The following is a 9,195-nucleotide window of genomic DNA, read 5'->3' as shown; positions in this document are numbered from 1 at the left end:
CAATTAATTAATTTTTATTTTCAAGTCTTACGATCTTAATTCACACGAATGATAAGGCCTATCGAGTCTCTTGGGAAAATGATACTTGGACTTACCATTTATTATTACTTGATACGATTTGGTATGCTTGCCAATCCGTTAACAGTGCAATGCATCATTACATATGTTTTACTGCACATATTTTAAAGCTGAAAACCACAAGCACTTCTATGAACTTATCACTGTGTGAGAAAGTTATAGTGCAATCGACTCCATTATTAATAGATTCGACTATACTAAAATCTTTGTACAGATTTTGAGAATCAATGCTCTGTGAAATTTTTAGAAGAAAAGAATTTAAAAATGTTTTGCATATTGAAGTCGACTTTGTGTGTCACACACTCGACTGTATTATTTGTCTAGTTTGAAAAATTTTTATGCTCTTGCGCTCCAACGGCTATATTTTCAAAAGTTAGTTGAGCACGGATGACTTGGTCAACTGTGTTAAATGTGTTTGATTTTTGGTTGACTATATGCTACCAGTTTGACTGATCTATTATAACTATCATAATCCATTCGACTAAATTAGTAGCACATTTGATTGTGATACTATCTGTTAACAGAAATCTATAAATAGACTGAAATCGAATTTGTTCAGAGACTTTTGAAGATCTAACATTTTCATTTTTGTTTCAGATTGAATTCTCCGTTTAGAGAGCTCCAAGAATTCTCCAAGAAGACAATGGTAATCTTTCTTGAAAGAGATTCAAAGGGAGGTTGACTATGCACACATTGCTTGATCATATTCTGCACAAAGAAGGTGCTTCTGGTTTGATCACATTGAGGCTTGGCATCCTTGAAGACTGCTGCTTGGATTCTGGCTTGGCATCCTTGAAGACTGCTGTTTTGGACCTGTTGTGATTATAGGGGATAGTTCACTTTGAGGATTGTTCAGAGTGGTTGGTAGATTGCAAAAGAGGGTTTATCTTGCTATATTTATTGTTGTTGTTATTGCTTATATTTTGGTTAAGGGTTAGAGAGGAGATTTAAATTTTTGACGTGGAGGTCTTCTATAAATTCCTAGTTGTAAAAATCGCAACCATTATAGTGCATTTGCTTCCTGGGTTGGAAGGTCACTGGATTTAGGCATTATTGGCCGAACCAGTGTTTGCTTTTCTCTATCCCTGAACTTTTACTTTATAGTCGACTTTACATTTAACGCACTCAACTACGTTTTTCCGCTGCATACAAATTTTCATTACTTGCATTTCAAGAAAGTTTGAAAAGTTCCATATAATTTGATTTCAAGATTGCGAAAAGATTTTGCTTTTGATAAAACACCAATTCATCCCCGCCCCCTCTTGGTGTAAAAAAAGAAGCCTACCTGTTTTCCAATATCACAAATATCAAATCATGTGCTATTAATAATGTGTTGTCATCATCAAAAACCATAACACTGTGAGATTAAGGTTTATCTAAACCAGTGCTTCCCTTATCAACAATCTCAACAAATTCAAATACAAAAAACACCAAAAACTATACTACTACACTGGTTTAAGAAACTAGATTGGTTAACACAACTGATGCACTTGAGCTCCTCATGGAGTTTGTCATAGCTCTTTTAATGCGTAGATAGTGCTCACTAATTTAGATTTCTCATATTGCACCAATAAATCAAATTAAACCAGATTTAAAGAAAGAAAATCAACTGCACATGACAACAACATTACAAGAAAGGATGATCAAATAAAAATGACTCAAAACAACAAATGGACCGATTAAAATGAAAAAACACAAACAAATTAAAGCTGGCACAGAAACAAAGACTCAAACAGAACCTCTAAACCCAAAATTTTCAATGGAACAATAACAGAACATGCAAAGGAAGGTCAATTTAAAATTTAGGTGAATTTAGGATACATATTCTTAGCAATGGAACAGTAACAGAACCTATAAACAAAGACTACATATTCTTAGCCTAGTTTAGGTAAATTTCGAATTTAGGTTAGTTTTTACCTTTCTTTTACTCGTTTAGTTCCTAGTTTTAGGTCTTAGGTTTGTTCTGTAAATAGAAAATCAGAGTTGCAACCCATTACAGACACATAGCCAGTTAATAGCCCTCAAGGAGTATAGCAAGAGTCCAGAAGAGAAAGAAAGAGTAAAGAAGGCAGAGATACTAAAACATCAACCTTTAAATTATGAACAACATTCAATACTGGCTACAGAAAAGGAAGAGGAGGATTAGGTGCGTGATGTAGGGGATAAAGGATTCAAATCTATTCTATTGTTATTAGGTAACATAAATGTGTGAAGTGTTTGTCGCCAAAATAATATCTTATGAATGAGCATGTCCTTTTGAACACTCTAGAATTAGAGTAAAATTTTCATTTTTAATTTTAGCTATGTTTGTTTAACGTCCTTATGAATTTGGAATCATGAAATCATGCAATTGAATTGTTATTGGATACTTATAAGCTTATCCTTGGTAATGGTAGATTGAAACACGGTAAAATTGTGGAATGGACATCAAAAGATTTGCTCAATGGTCTAGAAAAGTTTGTTCCTATATAGGAAACCTGGCCAATCAAGAACAACATGTATGGAATGGGTTTTGACCACAACTTTGGGCTTTAGTCGGGTTCTTATAGTTTTTTATGACCATCATAATTGTTACCAATAAGGAGTATTGGTAAAACCTGAAGAATTGTTTTGATGATGCTGCAAGAAGTATTATTTGAAGAGAACATTAGAATTGTTTAAAAAGCAACTTGTAGAATTTGGATGTAGTAGGAAAATCTTAAACCTTATATTTTTAACATGAATAATCGATTATGGACAAGCTATAATCGATTATCACTTGCATTTTGTACTAGAATAATCGATTATCATGAAACAATAATTGATTATCACAAGTCATAATTGAATAATCGATTATCCCTTCATATAATCGATTATCACTTTTTGAAAACCCTGTAACGGACTTGAATAATCGATTATCTCTTACAATAATCGATTATTCATGGCAGTTGGGACCTGACCTTTGGCATTCAGTTCAATTGGCTATATATTTGGCTCTTGTAAAATTCAGAGGCAACGTTTTTGAACTGAGAAGCTTAATAGAACACTGTTTGTTAGAGGAAAGTTCTCAGAAGCTTTGTTCATAGTTCCATAGCTTAGTCTCGTGAAAGGAGAGGCTCGCGTATCGTGTGTCGATAGTCGGAGTAGACTCTCTTCGAGTTAGCTAGGTGCTTTGCCTGGTCTTGTGAAAGGAGAAGCTCACGAATCGTTGGTGGATTGCCGGAGCGGTTCTCTTCAAGTTGGTAGAGTGGTCTTCTTCCGGTTCGCTCGTCGAAGGAAGGTTATTTATATTTTGTTCACTTATTGTAAATCTGTGAGATTGTTTTTAGTGGAACTGTTAATCAGTGTTTATATTGATTAACGACTGGACGTAGATTCTTCTGAATCGAACCAGTATAAAAATTACTTGTGTGATTTTTCTACTCCCTGCACTTGTTACTTTTGCCTACACTCAAACTGTTCGATTAATTCTCTGAAAGAAAATTATTTTGCGAAAAAGGACCAACTTCGTTTTAACAGTGACCGAACACGCTTATACCCTACTCTAAGTTTTAATTCCGCTGCATTATACTCTTCGAACCATACCCCTACGATACCAACAATTGGTATCAGAGCTTGCTTTGATAGTTTTTCAAAATATTTGCGAAAATGGCCGGTCACAATCAAAACCTTGTATATGCTGAGGGTGCTTCCATTAACAGACCTCCACTTTTTACTGGAGATAACTATGCCTTCTGGAAAGCTAGAATGGAAATTTTTATGGGGTCTGTTGATAGAGGCATCTGGGAAGCTGTACAAAATGGTCCTTATATTCCAAAAATTATAGTTGATGGTGTNGAAGTAGAAAAATCATATTTTGATTGCACTGCTGAGGAAAATAGAAGAGCCCAATTTGATTTTAAGGCTAGAAATATAATTTTATTTGCACTAACCCCTAATGAATTCTTCAAAGTTTCTGTTTATAAAAGTGCACAGGAAATGTGGAAATTTTTATGATTCACTTATAATCAAGTCATAGATCTGAATAAGTTAACAGTGTCTGACTCAAGCTCTACATCAAGCTCAAGCGATTTTAATGAGCAAGAAAATTTATGCTTAATGGTCAACAATGATTTATCTGAAAGAAAAATCTTGAAGAAAAAGAAGGAGAACAATCAAGGCTCCGCATCAAGCTTCAAATGTTATGGATGTGGTGAAAGAGGCCATGTGAAAGCTGATTGTTCAAGCAACAAAAGGAGTAAAGAAAGAAAAGCAAAGAAATCTCACAAAAAGAAGAAGGCCTACATTGCTTGGGAGGATACTGCATCAAGCACTTGTAGTTCAAGTGATTCTGTTGAAGAAGCAAACCTATGTTTGATTTACAAGCCAAGTAAGTGGCTCTAGCCTTGAAACCAGTGAGTTTGATTTACAAAAATCTTTTCTTGAATTGCTTAATGAATCTGAAAAATTAAATGTTGGTCATAAAAATTTGAAAAAGGAGTTTAAAGAATTGAAAATTAAATATGATAAGGCATTAGATGAGGATGTGATTTTGAGAAATGCCTCTACCTGTTAAAAAGGATTTTAAAAACAAAAGGGTTTTTAAAGGTAAGAACCAAATTAAAAGAACTCGTAGAGTTTGGGTATAAAAAGGAACTTTTGTGAAACACAAGGTGCATGATGTTTGTTACTTTTATTGGATGAAAAAGGGACACACTTCTAACAAATGCAACATTAAACATTTTGGTGTTCCTAATGGATAATATGCTTGGATTCCTGTCATAAAGTAATATGTCTCTAACCTCAAGAACCCAAATAAGATTATGGGTACCAAAAGCTCCATTGCTTTGTTTTGCAGAATAAGTTTTCAAAAGGAGAAGAGAATTTTTATGATGTTCTGATTTTGGAATTGATGCTCCAAGCCAGGAAGTAATTTCATCAAGTGATATCAAAAGCCTTGGTTCAAGCACCTAGTGGCTCAGCTAAGTAGTATTCAAACTTTGTTGTTGCACTTTGATTTGCTTAATCTTCCATTATGAGATTACTGTTGAATTCATTTCTGTTTGGGCAAATAATATGTACATCACTGTTTCATTATTTCTATGGTGTGTTCCTGTTTGCTTGCACATTTTAATCAATGAAATTAATCTATTTGAGACATTCATGTGCTTAATTTTTTTCTTTGTTATGACTAGTCATGTGCATTGTATTTTAGTGTTTTGTTGTTAATTGTCAAATTGAATCTGTGTTTAACTGGCTCAGTATTCAATTTCATGAGTACTTTAAAGTTAGCCTTGGTATAATTTTTTATCAAGCATCAAAAGCAATGAAAAATTAATTTGAATGAGCTAGTTGATAGTTTCTATCTGCATTTCTAGATGATTAAGACGATTGATGATTAAATTGACAATTCTGTCTCGAAGCTGTTTCTGTGAAGTTTTTTTTTTTTTTGTTCAAATGCATACCATATGAGATATGTTTATACACATTGAAAGCTTGGATACAGTAAATTAACTGATCGAAATTTGCATAATTGTGCTGTAAATTATTTGGTTTAAAAGATTATTGAAAGATAAAATCTAATTCAGCTTTTGTGTTAAATTTTGGTGTGAAAATCACAAAGGAATAGTCTCTTAAAAGAAGTTAGGCAAAACTGCAATTCCTTGATTGAGTCAATTTTTAAATTTCTGGTTTACCACTAGTAAAATGTTGAAGATCTTGTAATAATTTCATAGTGTCTTATTCAAGTTTTCTAAATTGTTTTTGAGACCAATTAGGTGTCCAGAAATTGTTTGATTCAAAAGAAACTTCTAAATCCTTCTAAAAGGCTGAAAGAACAGCACAAGCTTAAATATGAAAACTGATACACCCAAATTTGACTATTTTTTTAAATGTCTTATACCTTCTTGTTTGTCAATTTGCAGTTGTCTTATTTTACCTCAAATTTCTAATTTCTTAGTCTAACAAATATTGTCTGAGAAGTTTTTTCTTCTCTGGTTTCTNAAACTTGAAAGAAAGATTTGTGTGTTTTAAGTTTCTTAAGAAAAGCCTGAAGTAGTTGATAAAGTTGGGGGATAAAATTCTTTGGACCAAGATAAACAATTTTATTGAATTAAATTTGATTACTGCATATTGTTTGAATTTATTTTGATATGCACAACTAAATACATGGGGTTGAACAGATTGGGATATGAGAATGCATGAATCATAGTTGCTATTTGGGAAGGTATAAATTATGTTGTCAAAATTAGTTTTTGAACTACTTGTGTTAGTAGAAATGCTTTCCTGTTAAACCTGGAGCAATTGTGATGTAATCATATTCATTTAAGCTACTATTGCGTTCATTGTAGTTTATAAATTAGTGGTTGAATCATAAACATCTAAATTATTTGATAAATGATTGTTGATTTCAATGAATATATTGAGTTTAATAAAAGTTGAATTTGATTTGCTAAGAAATATTGAAACTGGTTTCAAAATTGCAAATTCTTTTCTGAACTGCCTTGTGAGCATTTCTGCATAGCTTTAGACCGAACAAATCTTGAAACATTTTTCAGAATTTGTTTTTGAGTTTAGGAGAAACTTTTGTTTGACATCTTATGACATGATCTTGTGATACCTGGTACTCATTTAAAGGGGGGATATATAAGGTTGTTAGATATCTGGTTATTCATCTATACTTTGGTATTTCATCATGTATTTGCCTCTCATTTTATAAAAGTTCAAATTTTATAAATTGCATCTCTCTTTTGATGAGGGTGAGAGNCATTTAAGGGAATATCTTTACNCTATGATCTTAGAAGACATTTTATGAATGATAAATGTGTTTTAGGTTGAAAATTTGGTCCAAATATCTGTTTTTCGGAAATTAACGTCAATAATCGATTACCAAAGGGTCATAATCGATTATCTCGGCCTAAAAATCTAGATTTTGACAATTTTGAACACATAATCGATTATTTAAAGTAATAATCGATTATCAGCGTAAAAAAAAAAAAAAAAAAAAAAAAAAAAAAAAAAAAAAAAAAAAAAAAAAAAAAAAAAAAAAAAAAAAAACTTTTTTAATTTTTTTTTCTGTTTTTCTTTCAAAAGGGATTATCTTTCAGTATAAAAAAAAAAAAAACTTTTTTTTTTCTGTTTTTCTTTCAGTATAAAAACTCCTTTTGAATCTTCTATCCCTGAACTCTATATTTTCAAGTCGACTTTATTTTCTGCATAGTCAACTATTTTTCGCTGCACTTGATTTATCTTTTCCATTGAGATTCAAGAAACTTTTGAAAGTTTTATACTTTACGAAAAAGATTTTGAAAAGACTCTAATTTATTATTTTCACCAACTCACCCCCCCCCTCTTGGTGTTGAAACTAAGTCATTCTTTTTCCAACAATTGGCACCGGAGTTGGTTTTCATAAGATATTTGAAAAAGTAGTCGACTATGTTTTTCTTTGAATCGACTATATTCCTAGCGAATGGCTTCTAGTTTTCAAATCTTTGGGGAAGGTGCATCTACAAACAGACCACCACTCTTTGCGGGTGAAAACTATCCTTTTTGGAAAATTCGAATCCAAATTTTTCTTGAATCCGTGGATAGAGGTATTTGGGATGCAACAGTAAATTGTCCCTTTGAGTCAATGGAAAAATTGTTTTGAAAGTTTTTTTTTTGAGTGGTCTCAAGAGGAAAATCGTAAAGCACAATATGATGTTAAAGCACGAAATATTATTTTCTCTACACTAACTGTTGATGAACTTTTCAGGATCTCTCAATGCAAAACTACTAAAGAAATGTGGGACATCTTGGAAGTCACACATGAAGGAACGAATGAGGCCAAGAGAGCTAGAAAGAATTCTTAAATACAAGAGTATAAACTTTTCAGAATGAGGACTGGTGAAACCATATATGAAGTTCAGAAAAGGTTCACTCACATTGTCAACCATCTAATGGCTCTTGGAAAACTTTTTGATAAATAGGATATCAACATCAAGATTCTCAAAAGCCTGAATAGAAGTTGGCAACCAAAAGTCACCGCAATCTCGAAATCCAAGGATCTTACTAGCATGAACATGGCTACCTTGTTCGGGAAGTTAAGAGAACATGAACTTGAACTTGGAAGATTGAAAGAAGAGGAAGAGATTTAAGAAAAGAAGTCCATAGCACTGAAAGCTACTAGCAAGAAAGCCTCAAAGAATGTTTTATCTGAGGATGATTCTGATGCAGAAATGGACAACAACAAACTGATGTCCATGGTGGTAAGAAAATTTAATTGGTTTATGAAAAATACTAGTCAACTTATTGATCATGCAGAAAATGGCAAAGGAAAAAGGGCTACCAAATCAAATACTATTCAATGTAATGAATGTGGTACAAAAGGACACATCAAGCCTGATTGTCTAGATCTGAAGTTGAAGTAGAAAGCAAACAGGAAGTTCCCCAGGGACAAAATCAGAAAGCAAAAGAGTGCTTATATTGCCTAGGAGAACAGTGATTCAGAATCCTCAAGTGATGAAGATCTTGATCAAGAGGAGGAGTCAAACATATCCTTCATGGCTGGAACATCACTAACAGATTATGAAAGTGATACAGAGTTCGATGAAGAACCTATTGAAGTGAAGTACGACCTGTTGGTGGATGCATTTCAGGAAATACACGTTAAGTCCATGCGACTGCAATATAAGGTCAATCGACTTAACTATGAAATAAAGGATTATGAATATAGGATAAATAATCTGGTCAATGATAATGAGAAATTGCAAAAAGAGTTAGATGTTGCTTTATTATATGCTAAAACTGTAATAACTAAGACTCTAACAGTTGAAAAGATTTGTGAAAAATGCCTTACTCATGTTGAACAAATAGATTACTTGACTAGCACACTAGCAAAGTTCACTCAGGGTAGAGAAAATTTAGATATTGTTTTAAAGTCTTCAAGTAGAGCTATATATAGGCAAGGTATTGGATATAAAGCTCAATCAAATAAAACCAATACAAGGAAATTTACTTATTTGAGTAAACTTGTTAAGCGTGCTTGCTTTTACTACAATAACATTGGTCATACAGTTAGAAATTGTTTTTACAGAAAGTTTGGTGTTCCTAAAGGCTTATATAGATGGATTCTTAAGGAACATCTACCTGCAACTAACAATCAAGGACCCAAATTCTAAT

This window comes from Vigna radiata, chromosome 6 (assembly GCF_000741045.1).
Source record: "Vigna radiata var. radiata cultivar VC1973A chromosome 6, Vradiata_ver6, whole genome shotgun sequence".
In the NCBI taxonomy this organism is placed as follows: Eukaryota; Viridiplantae; Streptophyta; class Magnoliopsida; order Fabales; family Fabaceae; genus Vigna; species Vigna radiata.
This window is presented reverse-complemented; position numbering follows the sequence as displayed.